A 21,840-nucleotide genomic window follows, 5' to 3' on the forward strand; every position below is an offset into this window, starting at 1 on the left:
TGGCTGAATGCATGGGTGCTACTTAAGTGTAAGTATTTGTCTTTTCTAATCAGATGGTTTTCTACTTGCCCAAAATTATATGTACAAAGAATTTAGGATGCTTATGGAGAAAAAATGAGGGCTGTTCGTTTCTCCATAATATTTCTATCTGACAGCAAGAGCTGGCTAAACTTTAGAAGTCTTTGGAGGTTTTGAAATTCCCCACTGTTCTTCTTATGAGAAGAAAGAACGGTTTTGTTTTGTTTTTTTTCTATCTTCTTGGCCAATAAGGAAAGGCAAATTTCAGAAAAACATGGGACGGAACAGGAAGTGTTTAGAGATTTAGTCATACTTGTTAGGTATGAAAAAGCCCCACTGCATTCTCATATTGTTTCTTTTATGGACTTAACACTTCCTACTTTGAGAATACCTTCCTCCCCCAGGGCTCAAGGCTCTTTACAGTCATTAATCTTCATTTCGCCTCTTTTTGTAAAAACTTGAAATGTTAACTACCGCTTAGCTGGTGTCATACCAGCTAAAACGTCCAGCTAAATGCATTTTATCTACATGGGTCCGTTAGCTCGGTTGAGAAGGTGGCCCTACTTAAGGCAATAGGGAGACCAATTTGTCCTGGTTTCTCTGGGACTTTCCTGGTTTTAGCCTTGAAATCCCACATCCCAGGAATCACCTCCACCCCAGGTCAACCAGGATGGTACATCGTCCAAGAAAGCAACCATGAGGGTCACCCTGCGTGGCCTTGCAGTCCTAACCTTCAGCCTGGCCTGGTGCCTTAGAAATGACCTAGGAGGTACTGTGTGAGCAGTGCAGTGCGCACCTTTAATGCCACTTGGTAGAATATTCAAAGCACACGGCCGTGGAATCAGGGAAAGTCGCCATAAGTAGGGATATCTTTGTGCCTACAAGTTAAGAATTCTGGTTTCTTGGTTGTGGTTTGTTTTTTCCTCCTGTCTACCCTTTTTCTCTTTACAACAGAATATGGTGAAAAACGAAAACGAGAACTGATCACTACCTGATTTCTGAAACAAGAAGTGTGATTGCAGATACTTCTGTTGGTCTCAGATTTTCCATCTGAAAAATGAGGATGCTGGTCTCGATTTCTAGGGTCCCTTTCTGCTCAAGCTTGCTGTCAGGAAAGAAGCAGGAAGTAAGGAAGCCAGAGAGGCCAGAAAGAAAATGGACTCCATGTCCTTCACTAAGCTCTACTCACAAGCAGGACAGTTTCCTTTCAGTATAAATCTCTCCACCCCTTCTTTTTCTTCATCTGTCGTTTGAATGTGCCGCTTTTTCAGGAGTGGGCAGCTGCCCTGGTTCTCTGGCTGTACCTGACGCACAGACATCCCTTCCCCTTCCTGCCTCTGGGCAATCTAAAGCAACCCTTGTTCTCCCAACACCCCGACGCTGGGCCTAAATACATTATCCCAGATGTCAGAATATGCTCTTTTCTGTTTAAATTGCTCGACTCCAGGTTTGCAATCGCCTTGTGAACCACTAGAATTTTCAAAAACTTTCTAATCTATTTTTTTTACCATCTTATCTTCCCTGAGTCCATGGTACCACGTTTAATTTTGCCAAAGATCCTTACTCCTCATTTTGGGGGAGAAAATGTAGAATCGTGGCTTTGGAATTTGACCTACCTTGATTCAGACTCTAGCCCCACTTTGTTGTGTGACATTGGAAAAACCAGGTTCTTTTAGCTCCCTGAGACTCGGTGTCTTCATTTATGAAACAGAAAGGTATCATATCTTATATATCTGGCACATGGAAGGTGCTGAATCTATTTGATGGACCATTTCATTTTCCCTTAGCCCTTCCTCCTGCACCACGCTCCCTGACACCTCACCCTGTTTCCATTCTTTCCCTTCTGTTTAATTTCAGAGGTTACAGAAAAGGTGTGTGTTACAGGTAGAGTGAGTGCACGCTGATTGAGTAAGTACCTCAGGCCCTCCTCCTGACGACTCATACTGGGCTACACCGCCCCTGAATGTTTATGCAACCAACTGGGAAAGAGGTGTCATTAGCAAGAACCAGTTACCTCCATGCGAGGAACGAAATGTGCTCATTATTAGAGCAACGCAGGCGCCTCCCACACCACCCACCCTGTGCTCCGGGATACTGAAGAGTTGATCCGCGAATCCAGGTGCAGCTGATGCTGAGAGGAGGCCGCCTGCCCCCTGATCCCCATGGCAGACGGCTCGGCTTGATGCTCCAGCTGTAGCCGCTCACGTGCTCCTCCAAAGCAGCAAAGGCACGTTTTCTCTTTGGGCAGAGCGTGGGTAACAGTGTCACAGAAAGTACATTGAGTTCTCTCTCCTCGAGTATCTACCCAATCCAGAGACAGGGATCGTCTGATCGTCCTAGGATGCGCAGACCTAGCAGTGGCCACTTCCGCATGTTGCGGCGTCTTTATTGGAACTGAGTCTTTTGATTTCCTTTTTCCCTATTTTTTCCTGCTTGAAAACAGATGGTTTGCAAAGGCACTTGACAGTGACTTAAGCTCTCTCATGGGCAGTAGGTTTACATGACCATTTGTGTCTTTCATCACACAGTCCTCTGTGTAATTATGTGATATCTTGAGCCTACCACAGATGGAGCCCCTAAGCCACCTCAAAAGTGACCGTCTTTGTATGTGTGCGTATCTGTATGTCCTAAAGAGTTACCACCATGCTGGCACGTGTTCTTGTCATTGATGCTTGTTAAGCTTTCTATGTGCTAGGCCCTGTGCTGAGTTCTAATGTGTTTTCTCCTTTACAACCTTTTGAGATAGATAGAACCAGTGTTATCATTATCCCATTTTATAGATGAAGAAACTGAGGTTTGGGGAGCTTAAGTCACTTGTCCAGAGTCAGTGCAGTAAGTACAGGAGCCAAGATTCAAAACAAGCCTGAGTATTCCAAGCTATAGCTCTTTACCACCACTGTGTAGGCTCAAAAATATTTTTAGAACTGAATGGAGAAATCTAAGGGAAGGGAAAGCACGGTCCCTAGATTTTAATGTCTTTTGTGATAACCATACGACATCTTTCGTCTCTTTCAAATGTCGTTGAAATGAAACTTGAAAGACTCCATTTTTCATCTTCTACTTAGTAAGAATGAGCAGATGTCTTGGTCATTTGTGATGTGTGTCCCAAAGTTGGCCCCTTGTAGTGACACTGGTTTCTGCTTCCAAGCCTCCTCCTTCCTTCCAGCTCCTTGGGTACCAATGTTTATCTGCTGCCTAGTCCACCTGCCCCTCCGGGGGTGTTCGTAGGCCCACATATGTTCACACGGCAACTTCTACTAAAAGAACCTTCACCCCAACATGGGCACAGATCGGGGGTCGTGGACCTCTGAGTGAATAAGCCTCAGGCTTCTTGATGCCCGTGTGAGCTAGGGCTGTATATTTATTTATTTATTTGGTTGCACCAGGTCTTAGTTGTAGTAGGTGGGCTCTTTAATTGTGGCAGGTGGGCTCCTTTGTTGCAGCTCTCGGGATCCTTAGTTGTGGCTCCTGGGCTCCTTAGTTGTGGCTCTACAGCTCCTTAGTTGCGGCACGCAGACTCTTAGTTGCGGCATGCATGTGGGATCTGGTTCCCTGACCAGGGATCAAACCTGGGCCCCCTGCACTGGGAGTGTGGAGTCTTATCCAGTATGCCACCAGGGAAGTCCCTGGAGTACTTCTTAGGGAGATCAGAGTTGGTTGGTCACCTAACGTGATTTCTAGAATAGTATGGATGGGGTAAGGCTGAAATCACCTAACAAGATTTCCAGAATAGTATGGGTGGGGTAAGGCTAAAAAAGGGTAGACCCGTACCAGCACCCAGATATCCATGTACATGTGTCTCCTTCAGAGTTTCCAAAGTAGTCACTTAAAAGACAAAACATTTCCTTGAATCGTACCCCCCTTGCTTGGTGCCAAGGAAGAAAGGACCTAGGTTTTGCTGTCCATAGGCTCCGGGTTCAAAGACTGGCTTGTAACTTATTACCATCATGTAAGTTATGCAGCGTTGCTGAATCCCAATTTTTTTTAAGTTTTTTTAAAATAGGGATTTAAATGTCATGCTTATTTGATTGCTGGGAAATTTCAGTGAAATGTGATACGTATCTGTTCCATAAGGGTTGACAGTAAATAATACTTTCTTTTCCTTTCCCCTTAAATCATCTTTTCCCCTTTGGACATTAAGTTCCTTAAAGAAGACAGAGGGTTTTTTTTCCTTACTCACCTCCATATTCTCAGCATCTAGCAGTACCAGACATGTATTTGTTGAATCAAAGAAAAATCTTTCGGAAAGGTCTTCAGATCATTCGTCCATTCACTCACCAGTCGTTAGTCGTGTATGTATAGTGTATCAGGCACCGTACATGGAGGAATTCAGTTAACAGCACAGACACAGTCTGTGTCCCCACTCTTTTCTAGTCTAGCTGGGAGAGAAACATTTCACAGATAATTAGAGCAATGAACAACTTCGGTCCTCGAGGTGGGAGTTAAGTTTTGGACATAGCTGTCATCATTTGGCCTCAAGTCCAATGGTAAGGCTTCCAAGCTATACTTGAAACTGTTCTTGGTCAGATCCAAGAAATAGCAATAAACTGGTACCTGTTGTTGCGTCTGTACGTCCCGAAAGAGGTGTCTTTAAAGTATTTTGGAGGAATGATGGCAGCATTGGGATGAGTATAAGCACATTATTAAGTCTCTCTCTTGAGAGGCAGCAGCGTTGATGAGATGGGATCCTTGGAGGGAAGGTGTTCCAGGAACGTGGACCGACCTGGAATAAGGCCTAAGGACAAGTCGCATTAACTGGGTCATGGGGCAGCGAGCGTGTCTCCTGGAGAGGAGGAGACAAGGAGAAGGGCAGTGCTGGCTGCTTGTAGCAAGATTTTTATGTAGACAGTTGGACTTAAAACTGTGTCCAAAAGTCACTAGATGGCCCTAGGGGAAAACACGGGACAAGAGGTGAGTTTGTGTTGGCATCGAGAAATGCACTGAGTGAGATTGTCTAATAAGTCTTATTCATTCATTCAGTAAACATGTGACGAGGGCTGCTATGAGCCAACAGGCACTGCCCTGGGTGTGAGGGACATGGTGGGGAGCAGAACAGGCAAGGCCCCCTGCTCAGGACGAGCTTTCTGCCAATGACAACCTTCCCATCTGGGTGAGAGGGCTCCAGTGTGGTTTGGGGGTCTGAGAAGCACGTGAAGGTGAGATGGACCCCCAGCCGTGGACATGGACACAGGAGAATGAAAGTCCAAGGAACTATGAAGGAGGAGACCCAGATCCAAAGTCAATGGCAAGGTCTGCTGACGCTGTCAGGCAAACATGGGCTGGAGAGACTTGACCTGGCACAAAGCAGGATGGGAAGTCCCAAAGGGGGACCCACAGCTGAGTCTCTGGATGGGGAGGAAATGCTAAAAGCTCTGGGTCAGGACGGTAGAGTAAAAAACCTACAGTCTCTAAACACCCTTATTGAATTAGAAAGTGCGTATTGACGGTGGTTTGAACTGAGTGGGAGTTTTGTTTAGGTCTTAGGATGCTCGGGGCCATTCAGAGATTCCCAATTGACCAGTGTTTGTCCTGTAATCTGGATGTAACACACTCGAGGCCAGCCTCTAGAAATTCGACTGATGTAGTTTTCTAGTCTGAACTGAGGAAAATTGTACCCATTCTTCTCTTCCCAATGATCTAATGTCTAATGTTTGTACATAAAAGGGTATAATGTAGTGAGACAGTGCATCTTAATTTTTTTCTTTTTTTTTTTTTTTTTTTTGCTCTGGATGAAAGGAATGGGCAAGTGAATCAGCACGAGTCTTTGGACCTCGGTCTGAAAGCTCTGGAAACCATGGCATAAGAATAATAACACCATGGTTGGCACGGCCTTTTTTTTTTTTTTTTGCGGTACGCAGGCCTCTCACTGTTGTGGCCTCTCCCGTTGCGGAGCACAGGCTCCGGAAGCGCAGGCTCAGCGGCCATGGCTCACGGGCTCAGCTGCTCCACGGCATGTGGGATCCTCCCGGACCGGGGCACGAACCCGTGTCCCCTGCATCGGCAGGCGGACTCCCAACCACTGCGCCACCAGGGAAGCCCATGGCATGGCCTTTTTACCTATTTTAACTGAATCAGTTTACTCAGAACCTTATCAATCAGTGAGCACAATTGTCTCCATTTTGTAGCTGAGAAAACTGAGGTTCAGGTCTGCACCTCCCCCCTTTTTGTAGAGGGAAGAATCATTGCGGAGGATATGGGGGACTGTTTGTTCAGGCTTCTACTTATGTTGTTTTCTAGTCTTGCCAGTAGAGGAGAGCAGATAAGGACGGTTAGCATTGGTAAAAGCGTACGTACAAGTTTCGTTAAAACTGTAAGGTTAGTTTTAGTAAGAGGCTGAGTATTTGGGGGAAGGGGATGTGCCTTATCAAAGGTCCTTACGGAACATCCTTCCTTTCAAGAAGGTCCTTCATGTGGAACGTCAGTCACAGCCTAGGGAGCCTGTGTCCCTTTTCAACATCTGCTGTACCTATTGTGTGGAGTCAGGTCAGGCAGGTGAGGGCGGGTCTGAACCAGACTTGCTCTCAAGGGCTGTTGAATCATGTCTTTTACTCCTTACGGAGCTTTCCTTCTGCTTTAATTCTGTTTTCGCCTAATTAGATACACATTTCCTCTGATGAGGGCAAGCTATCTTTTGAGAAGTCTAAACCTCGGTTTTATGGTTCAGGGTCCTAGATGGTAGAAGTAATTAGTATTCAACCGCGTGCCCCAGAGCTTTAGGAGTTACAGCTGGCTTATATTTCTGGGCATCTCCTAAGGATTATGGCCAAGTTCAGGGATGACCCAGATGAGGAAAGGTTGCAATGCACAGTGACTGTTCATGTTGGGGAGGAGAGCTGAAACTCTGCAGAGTGACGTCCTGCACAAACTCGTTTTTCAGCTCCCAGGGAAATTGGATGGGTAGTTAAAGGAAGAGAGAGAGAGAGAGAGACATAATGAGAGAGAAGAAGAAAGTAAAAGACTTGACCTCATGGAGCCTAAACTCCTGTGTATTTTTGCTGAGTGTTGCGAGCTCATTGTCTCTGAGTACAGGGGCAGGAAGGACCTCTAGCCCCTTCGTCCTTCTCTATAAATGGCTGTCAGTCTGGATGAATCTAATGACTGACTGTTGCAGTTGGAGAAATGAAGGACGAGGAACATGGGTCATCTGTAGCCCTTGTCCGTCCAGAGTTTAGGATGTTTCTGAAAGGATGTGCGAGCGCGTCCCACCTCGTCCTCCACTCATCCCTGGGCCGTGCTTGCTGCCCCAGGATCTAACCTGCTGTGTACGATATGGTCACTAGCAGCTCCATGAGGCTATGAGCATTACAGGTGGCTAATGCAGTAGAGAAACTGAATTCTTGACCTGTTTAGTTTTAATCAATTTGAATTTTAAAATGTACTTGAGTCATTTATTAAAAATCTTTAAAAATTTATTTGGAACAGCATTGGGTGTGCAAATTTACCTTTTCGGCTGTAAATTCTGTGAACTATAAACACAGATCAAGTATTTGCAGTGAAAATTTAGTGTCTGATTTGAACTGTCACGTAAACTAGACAGTAAATTTCAAGGACTTAGTATAAAAAAGTAATATATCTCAATAGCTTTATATCTTGAGTATACGTTGAAAGAATACTTTGGATATGTTGGGTTAAATGTAATATATTATTTAAACTAATTTCATCTGTCTCTTCTGCGTCAACTAGAAAATGTTAAATTACACATGTGGCTTGCATTAATATTTCTGTCAAACGTGCCTGTCTAGATAATGCCTTAGGGCATCCATTGGAAGTGTGATTAGGACTTCCTATGGGAAGTCGCTAGACTTCAAAAGTTAGAGACACATTTTCCCCGTTGTGTTACTGTGGTCTTTTCTATGGATGGGTTTATGACATTTGAGGGTTGGAAAATGGGTTTTAATAAGAGTAAGTTCATTGAGAAGATAGTTTTCTTCTGTTCGTCAGAATGATTTTCAAATGCTTTTCACCCACTCAGAAACCACGGATTCTCATGAGAACAAAGAACTGTAAACTACATCAGTGCTTTGTCATTTGTGTCTGCCTGGTTCATTCACCTTTTCTTCAGGCAGAAATCTTGGGGACTGTCAGCCTAGATTTGATTGGCTTGTGGCAGGGAATATAAAGTAATACAACTAGAGAGGAATTCCATAGCAATGAAGGAAATATTAGCCTTTTCCTAAGCTCCTGTTTCAACCCTACAAGCTCCAAGTGATTTGTAGAGTCCGTATTTCAACTTTTGGTTAAACTTTCCAGATCTTCCTATTGATAGGTTTCAGTTGTTGGCAGCTCCACGTCAGAACTGTTGACACCACTGGTGAGGCTTGGCTAGCGATGCTGTAGCAGGCTTTCACAGGGTAGCTTGCAAGTTGCTTCTGAAATACGCAAAGAGAATTACTGCCCACTCTAGGCCTTTCAACACCTGAGTGAATTTCAGATGATAAAGCCATCTTGATGCCACAGTTCTATCAGTGTTTTAGAATTGTATTTTGCTTAAAGGAAGAAGACATCAAGATGCTTGGAAACTGTTGAAAGTTTTGTTGTATTGGAAGGACTTCAGTTTCCAGTGGCTTCTTTGGAGAAGATTTTTATCAAGGAATGAATGAATAAATCAGCTAGGTTCTTAAGTGAGCTACGCTTCCCCTTAAGGGCCACTTTATACACAGACTTTATCATGATGACCAAGAGTTTAAACAACACTAGAGACGGAAGGTATAACTCCAGAGAAAAATGACATCTTTGGGTTTAGGACTCTGCTCCCTCCAGAGCAGTTATGGGATTCATTCAAGAATCTTGTCAATCCTTCCACCTCAGTTCCTACATCTGTCAAGTAGGTTTTGTGCTGGTTTTGGTGATATGACTCCTAGGGGTGTTAGGAGGACATGGCGGCATGTCATGGAAGGACTTTCAACTGTCTTGGTGAAGACCTTAGCAGGCTGGAGATTTCTACTAGTTTAGGGTTCCAGGATTTTATTAAGAAGTCAGCTGCTTGGAGGTCAAGACCTTCCTCCAGGTTAGAGTCAGTTGACAGTCCATGTGCAAAACTAAAGACCTAATCACTAGTAGCAAGGTTACTTTGGGGAAAAGATGTATCCCCCTCGCCATTTTCGAGTGGCGCGCAGGCAGCCCTGACAGCCGTCACGGGGATCATGCATCTCACCTGGGGAAAAGAGGCCCCCTGGACTCCAAGCTGCTGGATTCTTGAGCCAGAAAGACGGGGTCTGGGGCCTGAACACATGAAGACAGACAGACCCTTCTGGGTGTGGGAAGGGGGAGGGAGGGCAATCCGGAAGTGGAATGCGTTTTCGTTCCCTCTAGCTTCTCCATCATCACCCTTGTCTCGGCCCTGCTACCCACGTCAAGCGCAGCCGGTGCTGAGAACATGGGCTTCAGGTGGAGCTCCGGGAAGTGAAGCCGAGCAGCCTCCCGGGGGGTGGGGCTAGGGGAACTCCAGAGGCAGTTGGGAGGGAAGAGGAACCACTGCAGACACACCTGTCTGGGGCACTTGTTCCTTTGTGGGCCAGGTAGTCATCAGGCGGGAACTTCCTGTATTACACCGATAATCTCTACTTTATGGTTAAAGGCAGAACAATAGTAATTTACTCAGGAGGGAAGGACAGTTAGCAAATGGGTTAATAAGGTTTCTAAGAAACTACTGTGAAAGATAATCATTTAGCATGTGTCTGGATTTACTCCATTTATGTCTTGATTGAAGATACTGATTCTCAGCCTTACCTCTCTGCATATTGGAATCTCACGAAGAGCTTTAAAAATGATACCTGGGGCTTCCCTGGTGGCGCAGTGGTTGAGAGTCCGCCTGCCGATGCAGGGGACACGAGTTCGTGCCCCGGTCTGGGAAGATCCCACATGCCGTGGACTGGCTGGGCCCGTGAGCCATGGCCGCTGAGCCTGCGCGTCCGGAGCCTGTGCTCCGCAGCCGGAGAGGCCGCAACAGTGAGAGGCCCGCGTACCGCAAAAAATATAGATAGATAGATAGATAGATAGATAGATACCTGGCTGGTTGACTTGGGTACTGGGATTTTTTTTTTTTTGGCAATTAAAGACAATCTTTTAATTTTTTATATTCTTTTTCATATTATTTTCCATTACAGTTTGTTACAGGATATTGAATATAGTTCCCTGTGCTGTACAGTAGGACCTTGTTGTTTATCCATCCTGTATATAATATCAGTAGTTTGCCTCTGCTAATGGATAACTGGGATTTTTTTTAAAGCTTCTCCAGATGATTCTGATGTGCAGCGAAGATTCAGAATACCTGATTTAGAAAATGTGTATTTCCCAAATGATTAGATGATCCTGAGTCCCTGAAGTATGTGGAAACTCAAGCATATTTTCATGTACTGTCAAGCATAGTAGTTGTAATGAAGGCCCAGGATCTTATGCAAAATAAATGATTAGTCTTAACAACAGGGCTACAGGAGTGCAGCGCATGAGTTTATTATTTCAAGCCGCTTCGTACTCTGTTAATGACTGTTGTCATCGCATACACACACACGCTTCTATATTTCATTCTCATTCCTGTCATTAAGCTTTTAGAATGCTACTAATGCTGGTAGCATCTCTCCTAATAATATTCACCTTGGCAGCAGAACTTGTTTGCAGTCATCAGTGGTCAAAAAAACCCCCAAACTCCCAGGTCTTTCTAACCACGACCACCGTGGAGGGAAGGATGCCTTTTCTGAGTTCCTGTAAGGAGTCATGTGTCTCAAGATCAGGGAGCGTCTATGGTTTCTGACAAAGTATATAAGAAATTCCTTGCCAGGATGGTTATTACTTCTGGAAAAGTTTTTCTAAAAGGGGAGATGCAGGTGCGTGACCCTCTTAATCAATGTTCAAGATTGTGTGTAGGTTACTTCTGAGTTACAGAGGCTGCAGGTTGGGCAGGCAGATAAATTCTGCCCTGATTCTTCAGTCAGTCATGTATGAGGTCACGGTCCATCTTCAGTTGTGGTTTCAGTTAATTTCCCACTCTGCACCATGAAGACAGGTTTAATTCTTACGACACGCATAAAAAATAGTGCTTTATTTGGGACTTTAAAAATTTCTCATTGTAATGATGCGTTGCATTTATAGAGAGCCTTTGTTTCAAGAAACGCGTAGTATTTCACAAGCTTCATGTGACTTATCTTTAAAATAATATTATGTGATGGTAAAGGTTGGGTATTTCAATGCCAGTTCCTCAGACGGCATACGCTGAGGAGATGTTGACATTTCTTTTATGGTGCTTTTCAAGTATAGTGTTCTTAATAGGGTTTTGTTGAAAATTATATTGGTAGGAAACGTTTTCCCAGAGACATGAATCTGTACCAGACCTCGTTTGCACTTGTTACTCTAGGTATCGTTTACAGGGCTTTTTCTATTTCTTTGTCTGCCTGAAGCAACCCAGGAGTTTTCTGATATATGTAGAGCAAGGGAATTTGTTCAACTTGACCCTGGCAGTGGTTGTAACCCAGCCTCCTCCTTTCCTGATTGAGGTGTCGGGGGGCCGGGTTGTCTCCTATTTCACTGGAAATGGGCAGCATCTAGTTAGGACCTTGCGGGACTTCATGCAGACTTCAGCGGGGCTGTTATTTTAGAGACTTTCTCCAGCATTTCTCTGGATTACCCTCATTTGAACTAGAATGCAAACCTTGCTCTGGTAGCCTGTTTTTAAAGCCTCACATTTCTCATTCCGTGTGTGGTCCATTTCAGCTGTGGACATTTTGTAAAGATACATCCCAGGACAAAAAGTCTTTTTCAATTGTAAAGGGTGTCTGAGTTGCCTCCCTTCCAGTCACCTCCAGCAGTCAGCTGAGGGTGTGTGTTTAAAAGCTTCTCTTTCTCTCTCTTCCTTTTATAAGACTTTCAGGTGCAGTCATTCACGAAAGAAATGAAGATGGACCAAGCCCAGAGTGATGCTGTAACAGAAAGAGGAAAGCTGCTTGGGGATGGGGAGAACGTTTAGGAGGCACGAGAAGGCAGGTGAAGAGGGAGGGAGGAATCAGTGGTTAATGTGCAGGTTCAAAGCATCCCTTTGGGGCTCTTCTGCTGCTTCCACCTCTGGTCTCCACAGAAGCCTGACCCTCATCCTTTCCTCTGTCCCAATCTTAAGGTCCCATGAGTCCCCCGGGAGCTGGTACCCAGGGGCACTGTGAGTGCAGTGGGAGAGCAGCCCCAGGGGCAGGTAGAACATGCCTGGAAGGTATCTCTGCTTTGCCGGGAGAAATTGAGACGCTCTCTCTAATGGCTGCGTTGATACAACTAAATAGTAACACTTGCAGTTCATTACTTGTTAGCCCCAGGCAGGGACACTGCAGATTGGCTAATTGTAATAGCCAGATCATTAGAGGGACCAGCAGAAATGGAGGAGAAAGCAGCTAATCAAGACCCAAACTTGGCCTCACTTTGTTGTGGCCCGGATATAAGCTGCTGTTCATTTTGAGTACCTGTCTCTTCTGCTGTTAGAATTAGTTAGGAAGAAAGGATTCTGTGACCCTTTTTCAAAAGGTGGATCAAAAGCTTAGGGGCATTTGTGAATAAATCCCACAGCAAGACGGTATTTTTCCCAGAGGTGACACCAGCTGGTTCTGTATGAAGTCACACCACCTTTCTTATACTGAAGCGACCCCACTGTCAGTAGGACATGCGCTACTGGGGTTTCCAGTAGTGGTGATGTTTGTTGCCGAGCTCACCTAATCTCCACCTTAAAAGAAGTCATCTGTATGCTGGCAGGGATTAGGGGTGTAATCTGGGCCATGGGGTGGCGTGCATTTCATTTTCCCATCCAGGTCTAAAGCCTGTGACCTTGCCTCCGTCAGCACTGGGTTCCAGCCAAATGAGCTAAGCATCCTTCACACACAGACCTCCCTGGAAACCACAACCTGGCATGAAAAGGAATCACAGCTTGAGATTCTGCTTACTACTACTCATGTCAGAAATATTTAAGAAATTCAGAAGAGAAAACAAAAAAAGATTCATAGCATCTCAGGGTTAGAAAGGATCTTAATTAAAATGTTTTAAAATTAGGACAATGAAGAAATCTATTTGAGTTTTTGTCTTTGATGCTTGTCTTCGAAAGGGTTGCTCCAAGTTGTAGATACTAGTAATTTTTCTTATTATATTGGGTAGACCCCTCGGATCGTGTGAGGGGCCTCTGGGGACTAGTTGATGGAGAAGGGGGATCGTGGTCTTCCTGTTTTGTTTGGCTGTGTTCTGCCCACAATGTAATTAATAAGCATTGACTCGCCAGGAGATAGAAGATCACGCAGAAGCAGCATCTTGGACTTAGTTATAAGGCATCTTCAAGTTCTACTTGAGTTAATTCCCAGCGCAGGAACACCTCTCAGAGTCACCTTTCAGCCTCATCTTAAATTGGCTTTAAGGGGAGCAGTAATCAGACACACATTCCTAGGGCACAGGTGTGTGTGGCCAGCCCTGCCCTCTGGGGGGCTGAGGGGAAGCCTTCGCTCTGCCTTATACTAGCCCTTCCGAAGTTGAAGACCTCTATTTCGATCCTTTCAGTCTTCCCCCCCCACAAGCCCCCTTAGCGCCTCCATCACCCCTTCCTCATTTGCGAGAAGGGGAGGGTACATTTTCAGACCCCTGGACCGGCGTCGTTGGATGGCAGCCACTGTGATCCCCAGAGGCAGACTCGCTCCTCCTGGGTTCAGAGCTCTGCCCACGAACAGGCCCCGGATAAATGTTGATGGGGCCTTTCCTCCTCGCTGCTCCTGTTCGTCTCACCTGTACGTTCAGATCTGCTGCTCTTGGATAAATGGAAAGGTGTTGAGTAAGGGAAATGGTTTTTGTGGTTGTCGAAGAAAATGTTAGAGAGAAAAGGAACATGGTTTTATTTAAAAATCCCCTAAGATGAGCTTTCAGTACGAGGTAAGAGTCCTCAGAGGCACCAGCAATCTAAATGCCCTGACGGCTCTGCTGATGGAGTCCCACAGGTAACACACATCTCTGGATGGACTCTGGTGTCTACCCCCGCTCAGGGGCCATGCCAGGAGAACTCCCCTCGCACGTTGCATTAGTCCCCTTCCTTCAGGTAAAGGTACTTATGCCCTCCATCTCTGTTCCCAGTAGCAGAAGCAACAGGCTTAAGACAGTCAGCACCCTGGCTCGGGGCCTCTGTGGAGCAACCCTCGGGGACCCCCCTGGAATTCTGTGAGGAGTGAGGGCACGAAGCAATGAAATATTCCAAAGCTGCAGCTGTTCTTACAAGCTTGAACTTACCTCGTGGGAGTCACCATTAGTTGTGAAGCCACTGTGGACGGGCTGGCCCTACTTCAATGTAATTTCTTATGTCTCCTCTTTTTACCAGCCGTACCATCTCCCGAGCTGGTGACTAGAACAGATTGCTTCCCCCCTGCCATCTTCAGATCAGGTTCATCATGTGGAATGGGGGTCATGATGCCTTCCTTGCAGGGTTATTGTGAGTCTGAAATAAAATGAAGGCTTCGTGGGAAGTATATGCCAAGCGCTCCCTTAATGCTAGCTTCCCTCCCTGGTTGTCGCAATGACTATATTTTCCAACCAAGACTGGGACATATGTTCTGAGGAGTATAAGTATTTATGTATGAGTACCCATATGTATTTATGGGTAAAGTGATGCAGAATTTTTAAAATTAATTTTTATTGGAGTATAGTTGACTTACAATGTTGTGTTAATTTCTGCTCTACAGCAAAGTGATTCAGTTATACATATCCACATAGCCACTCTTTTTTAGATTCTTTTCCCATATAGGTCATTACAGAGTATTGAGTAGAGTTCCCTGTGCTGTACAGTAGGTTCTTATTAGTTATCTATTTTATATATAGTAGTGAGTATTTGTCAATCCCAGTCTCCCAGTTTATCCCTCCCCCGCCCTTTCCCCCTTGGTAACCATAAGTTTGTTTTCTACATCTGTGACACTATTTCTGTTTTGTTTTCAAATAGGTTCATTTGTACCATTTTTTTAAGATTCCACATGTAAGTGATATTTGTCCTTCTCCGTCTCACCTAGTATGATAAGCTCTAGGTCCATCCATGTTGCTGCAAATGGCATTATTCCATTCTTTTTTTATGGCTGAGTAATATTCCATTGTATATATGTCATATATGTACCACATCTTCTTTATCCATTTTCTGTCAGTGGACATTTAGGTTGCTTCCATGTCCTGGACAGAATTTTTAATATTGGGGCCACCTTAGAAATCCTAGGACTTAAAGGTGGTAGAATTCGTAATGCCTGGTACAGGCCTTGCCTCCTAGTGGATGCTTGATGAATGCTGAAAGCTTTCATAACAATCATAGGAGAACAAAACCTTAATGGCCTTTTACAGCAGTGCTAGATTGCGTGGCCTATTGCTAATGCTTCTTTTCTTTCATCCAATTGTGCATCGATAACTTAGTTCTGGGCAAAAGAAAGAGTTAAGGTGCTTTGACTTAATTGTATCTGTTTGATAGACACAATACGCTGTCTTCTGATTTAGGGTAGAGTAGCCTTAAGAAGAGGAGGAAAAGGACTGTGTTTCAGTTCTAAGCATGTAGGAATTTACATAGTTCAGGTCCCGAACCATCTTCTTCAGTGCCCGAAGCAAGAGCACTCCTTGGATAGGTGAAGCCAGGCTCCTCAGATGATCCCCACGTCAGTGTAAATGTAGATTGTGGGGCGTACCCTCCCCCTCAAGGGCTGAATGGGCGTCTGGGTGACCAAGGGAGATCGCTCCAGAGACCAGGAGTGTAGCTCCTGCCCATTCTGTTTTCATGGGATACTCCCATTTTTCTTGCTGGAAATGACTGCAAGCATGTTAAAAGCCAAAGACCAATTGGGGTGTAAAAATCTGATGACTCAGCACCAAGAGGGATGTTTCTCTCAGGAGAGGAGATGGGCACTAAGAGGGGAACCGGCTCCGGTCACTTGTTTAAAAGACGTCTCCTGGAGCCTCTGTGGGAGGGAAAGACAGCATCACAACTTCACTGCTGTGATTTGATGGACCTGGTGTTCTACTTCGCAATTCTTATTTGAATCCCTCACATCCTAAGGTATACTGTTCCCACCCCAGATCCTAAAGCACGCTGTTTCTTTCTCGAAAGCTGCGAAAGATATTGTGGACTGTGGCTGTGTGTAAGTTTAGCAAAGAAGAGTGACGTTTGCATCTTTCCACAAGTCCTTTAAGTTGATCTTGCTAAATTTGGGGGTGAACAAAATACTCAGTGTAGTTTTTCAAGTGAAAGAACTTGGCAATCAAGAGTGTGTTAGTTTAGGTTGTTGTGTATTCTGTTTGCACCCCTGGCACCAAAAACCTAGACAACTGTGCAGCTCAGAATTCAGTCTTGTTCAGTTTTTTGGTGATGGGTTGCTTTTGCTTATTAATGAAAGCTTATTTAATGAAAGCCAAAGCCATCACTTTGAATTATTCTGCAGCCAGAAGGGTGTAGTTAAATAATTGTGTATTCAGACTTCAGTCGAGTAAGTCTCAATAAATAGTTTCCCATAGGAGAGACTTCTTTAGTCTGTAGAAGATGACTGTAGTAGAAGCATCAGCTTTCCCAGGCAACTTTCCTAAAAATCTGCAGGGTGGAAAAGAGAAGGAAATCCTTCCCTCAAAATATTGAATATTACTAGCACGACCACTGTACCTGTGGTGCCTACTGTTTCCCCTCTTGTCTGGGTTGCTGGCTTTCAGTGCATAGAAGGGACACCTAAGTGTAGCAGGATGAAAAGTGCACCTGCAGCATTTTTACTGTATTTCCTTGGGAAATGGTCCATGGGCACCACTGTTTCCATCACACTCTTTGTCCTCAAGACTTTACACAGGCTTCAGAAACCACCTTTGGGGTAATCCTGGCACTCCTAATGGGGACGGGGGCTATTTCTGGAAAAAGTTCCTAAGTCAAGGGCATCTTAGCTCTACAGTCAAGAAATCTTTGAAATTACCTCTAAACCATCTCTTTGCAAGTACTGTTGTCCCTCGGTATCTGCAGGAGGGTTTAGTTCCATGACCGCTGAGGATACCAAAATCCACAGATGCTTAAGTCCCTTATATAAAATAAAATGGTGTAGTATTTGCATATAATCTGTACACATCCTCCCGCATACTTTAAGTCGTGTCGTTATTACTTATACAATGGAAATGCTATGTAAGTGGTTGCCAGCACATGGCGGATTCAAGTTTTGCTTCTGGAACTTTCTGAAATTTGTTTTCCCGTGCATGTTTACAATCCGTAGTTGGTGAATCCCCAGATTTGGGGCGGTGGACTGTACAACCAGACTTTATTTCTGTTTTTCTCTATTACAGAAATGCCTTATCTTTATTTCCAGAAGGTTAGTATTTAATGGTCAGTAAGCTCTAAATTTCTCAGCCTTTCAGCTTTTTCAAAGAGTTAGTGACGTAAAAACAAATGTGTAAACGTGCTGGGGGATCCCCATGATTTATAGAAGCTCTATATTCAATAATTTTGAAAAGGAAAGCCTTTTTTGGTGATAATAATATTCAGTTTTTGTCTCTTGTCTGTAAAAGGCAGCCATGGGGTGGGCGTGGAGGAAGGATAAACACCACTCTCCTGCTGAACACAAGACATGCAAGCTTGGTTTATGCAGTAGTCACAGGTTCTAAGCGGTTGGTTTAAAAATGAGCAGAATTATTAAGTATTATCAGAGAAATGCAAATCAAAACTACAATGAGGTACCACCTCACACGGGTCAGAATGGCCATCATTAAAAAATCTACAAATAACAAATGCTAGAGAAGGCGTGGAGAAAAGGGAACCCTGCTGCACTGTTGGTGGGAATGTAAATTGGTGCAGCCACTATGGAGAACAGTATGGAGGTTCCTCAGAAAACTAAAAATACAGTTGCCATATGATCCAGCAGTGCCACTTCTGGGCATCTACTCCTGGACAAAACTATAATTCAGAAAGATACATGCACCCCTACGTTCATAGCAGCACTATTCACAATAGCCAAGACATGGAAGCAACCTAAATGTCCATCAACAGATGAATGGATAAAGAAGATGTGGTACATATATATGATGGAACATTACTCGGCCATAAAAAAGAATGAAATAATGGCATTTGCAGCAACATGGATGGACCTAGTGATTATCATACTAAGCGAAGTAAGTCAGAAAGAGAAAGACAAATACCGTATGATATCACTTACACGTGGAATCTAAAATATGACACAAATGAACTTATCTACGGAACAGAGTCACAGACACAGAGAACAGACTTCTGGTTGCCGAAGGGGGCGGGGGAAGGATGGATTGGGAGTTTGGGATTAGCAGTTGCAAAAACTATTATATATAGAATAGGTAAACAACAAGGTCCTACTGTATATCACACGGAACTATATTCAGTATCCTGTGATACACCATCGTGGAAAATATGAAAAAGAATGTATATATATGTATAACTGAACCACTTTGCTGTACAGCAGAAATTAACAACACTGTAAGTCAGCTCTACTTTAATAAAATAAATTTTTTAAAAAAATGAGTAGCATTAGATGGGTCACCTTGAAACAAACACTGCTGTCTCCGATGGAGACATCCAGGCAGAGGGGCTTAAAGAGACTAACATCCAATTCCCCCCAATAACGGAAACCTCTTTATTCTCAGAACTGCCTCTTGAAGGGTCACTTTGTGACCCTTCATGGTCAGGGATAGAGCTCACTTTCAACAGCGTGCTTGTAGCAACCCTAACTCCGCATTCCATTTAATGTTTTGAAAGCTTTCTGTAATGGTTAGTAACATTTACATTTCATCCTTTGCCTAAAACTATTTTTAGCCTTATTTTCTCCTTCCAGAGCTTTGTGCTGCTCTTCCAACACCCCTTCTCAGAGGTATTACAATTGGCCTTAGAAACGGCAGTGCTCCCTTTTGTTCTGCCCAGTTGGTTTGGTAGGTTGTGCCTGCACATTTGAGAGCAGCATGTTTCCTTTTTCAGTATCTAAACAATAATGTGACCACATCACGGCATTTTTAGTCACATCATTGACCTCTGCTGGCAGTGTATCCCCCTCCAACGCTTGAATGCATTAATGTCACTGTCAGCAGCATTTTAATTTAATTAGAGCAGTGGTTATAATCCTCTTGGGGAAATCGTTATTCCCCTCTGTGATGTTCAAATAAAACACCTCTGGTTTTCATCCGACTGACAATTTGCTCTCGAGGTGAATACGCTGTAAGCGGGGGTACTCCCCTTCCCTTCCTTGGGGTTGGACCAGAGAGGCAGTTCTGAGAATAAAGAGGTTTCCATTATTGGGGGGAATCGGATGTTAGTCTCTTTAAGCCCCTCTGCCTGGATGTCTCCATCGGGGATAGCAGTGTTTGTTTCATATTCCTCACTGCTGATAGTCTGCTGCTTGTACCACGGTAGATGTTAAGTGCATGGTTAGAATAACAGATGTTAAAATGAGGACCACGTGAGTCACCCTAGAGATTGACAGAAAGAGAGACAAGGGACATAAGTCTGGTGGGGGATGCCCAGGTGTGTGCTTGCTTCTCCTCGGAAAGGAGCCCACACGCTGGGCGGCGTCCTTTCCGGGGTCCCCTGAGTGCTGTGCTGGCTGCTAAACCCAGGGTCACGGGAGTGTAACAGCCGCTGGCAAATTGCTGCTCAAGACCCTAGAAGCACATTTTGCTTTTCCCCCTCTTGGTCAAGATACCCACCCTTTCTTTTGTTACTGACAAATCTCTTCATTGAAACCTTTGAAAAGAGCTTCCCGTCCCAGGCTTAGGATGTCGCAGTGTTGCTGAGTGGAATCCATCATCAGGAGGGAGAGGCATTCAGTTTCCACAGTCACTCGGTGTCCGGCCTTCTCTTTATAGGTTTCATCATGAAATAGCAAGGTTGTCTTCATCTGCAATTGTTTGGACGTGTGGGGGTGTGGCATAAAAATCCGAGGCCAAGCCCTGAAGTGTGGCATTCAGTGTAGCAGGAAGGACTGGGAACCACACACAAACGTAAACACACCGGGGGCTGCCTCCAAAGAAAGTACAGTGAAAAGAAGGTACAACACAACGATAATTGAGCGCGTCGCAGGCTGGAGGTATATTTCCCCAAGAAATAAAGTACAATCTGCCTTGAGGGCTCCATCCTTGATGGAGTTGGTGAGGGTGAGGGAGCGCGGAGAGGTGGCCTCTCACTCGCGTGGACTAGTTATAGGATCTTGTAACTTTCTCTTTGCTTTAAGAGAAAGTCACCGTCTTAGGAAATGCCATCTTCTTTTTTCTCACACTCATGCCATGCCATCTGAAAGCTATCTGGCTGCACCGTGTTTTCTTCATCAACAGTTTCAGTTCTGCAAAAACCCTAACAAAACAGAAAGCTATTTCTGGGAATAAAGTAATGGTAGATAAGATATCGAGACATATATTGGGACTGGGGTGGCAGTGGGGTGTTATTCAAGGGGTGAAGTGTATGGAGAATTTGTTAAACTAGAAAAACAGACTATGTTTAAAATGTTTAAAAAAGCCTAGCTCACCTTGAAAAACCCCTCAGCAGATTTCGTATGTTTCCCATATGTGTGTTTATGTCTGACTTTTTTACCTCAAAAACCCCAAGCCAAACACCAAAAATATAACTCCTCCTTAAGTTAGAGTTGCTCAGAATATGTGTGATGTTTGGTAAAGTTCAAGAAAAGTGAAGTTGAAGGTTTTGCCTCTGGGTGACCTTTCACAGGACGTCTCCATTGATCCAGAAATGAAATCTAGGGTGTATGTGTCTGCCCTTAATTAAGAAATTCACCAGGAAACTTTGGGATGTATGTTTAAACAGAAATCTTCCAAAGGCCCTAGTTGCTGGTAGAGGATGCCTCAGGGAAGTTATTGTGATTCCATTCGGAAATTACAAAAATATGTATATATTCATTTAAAATCGAAACTTCCGCCACAGCTGCCAAACTTTCCAGGTTATGAGCAGAAGAGAAGCTTCAGTTTGGTTACAGGGCTGGGGGACTCCCCTGCTTCCCTTTGCATATTTGATGGAATATAAAATGTTAGAGAACTCTTTCCAATACGTAAACACCCCTTTCGTTTTGTTTAAATCTGTGATTTTTCTTTTGCTCCATTTTTGTTTTCACAACGGCATCTTACCGATCTCCTCCCGCCCCATCTTATTTTTGGACCGTGTGTGTCCCAATTTACTTTGCCCTGTTAAACACAACTTCTTTTAGTTTCTGTGGTTTATGTATGGACTGCAAGTCAAACTAGTTGGTATTTGTCGATCTGAGATGCAAGTTGCACTGCCCTCCCCGGTGTACACCATAGTTGGTTTCTTGCCATTAGTTGGCACGTTTTTAACTTAAAACTAATCCTTCCCATCCCATCCAGTTGTTTTAATTGATCTAATAAATGCCGCCTGTTTGAATTTAAACAGTGGGTGTGCTGGGTCTCCCCTCCCCCTTTCCTTGTCAGTTGAGTAAGAATCTTCGATTAAACCGTACTTCCTTAAATGCAGGTTATTCTTTGCATGAGCCTTGAGATGCTTCCGAAGGAAAGAAATTATTGGTTCTAAGATGGAGCGTAAGGGGACAAGGAGATAACTGTTGGTGGCAGAGCATTCCCTGTGATGAAGGGAAAAATGAAACACTGGAGGTTTTTGGTGGTGGTAGCTGTGTCATGAGATAGGTAGGTGATAGACAAATCTTGCTTGCAGGTTTATTAACTAAAATCTCGAACTTATAAGCCATCATTTTGGGCTCACCTCTCATTGGATCTGAGTGTGGAATCCTACTTTGATTAGAAGATGGGGATATTGCCAGAGAAGAGGGAAGGTGGTTTTAATGTATTGGTGACATTAATTATGGGACCGGAAGAGTAATTTTTGAGATAGGA

The 21,840-nt window shown here is 44.3% G+C and overlaps 1 protein-coding gene across 7 annotated transcripts in view; it reads left to right on the plus strand.

Annotated features, from left to right (window-relative positions):
• ETV6 (ETS variant transcription factor 6) overlaps nt 1-21,840 on the plus strand; it is a 250,835-nt gene that overhangs the window by 89,339 nt on the left and 139,656 nt on the right. For 2 of the 7 annotated variants that reach the window (XM_033408162.2, XM_033408161.2), the window contains exon 2: nt 21,464-21,633. The exons of the other annotated variants lie outside the window; for them this stretch is intronic. The gene's annotated coding sequence lies outside the window, so the exon portion shown is untranslated. The remainder of the gene's footprint in view (nt 1-21,463; nt 21,634-21,840) is intronic. 7 annotated transcript variants of the gene reach the window in all.

This window comes from Orcinus orca, chromosome 11 (assembly GCF_937001465.1).
Source record: "Orcinus orca chromosome 11, mOrcOrc1.1, whole genome shotgun sequence".
Classification (NCBI taxonomy): Eukaryota; Metazoa; Chordata; class Mammalia; order Artiodactyla; family Delphinidae; genus Orcinus; species Orcinus orca.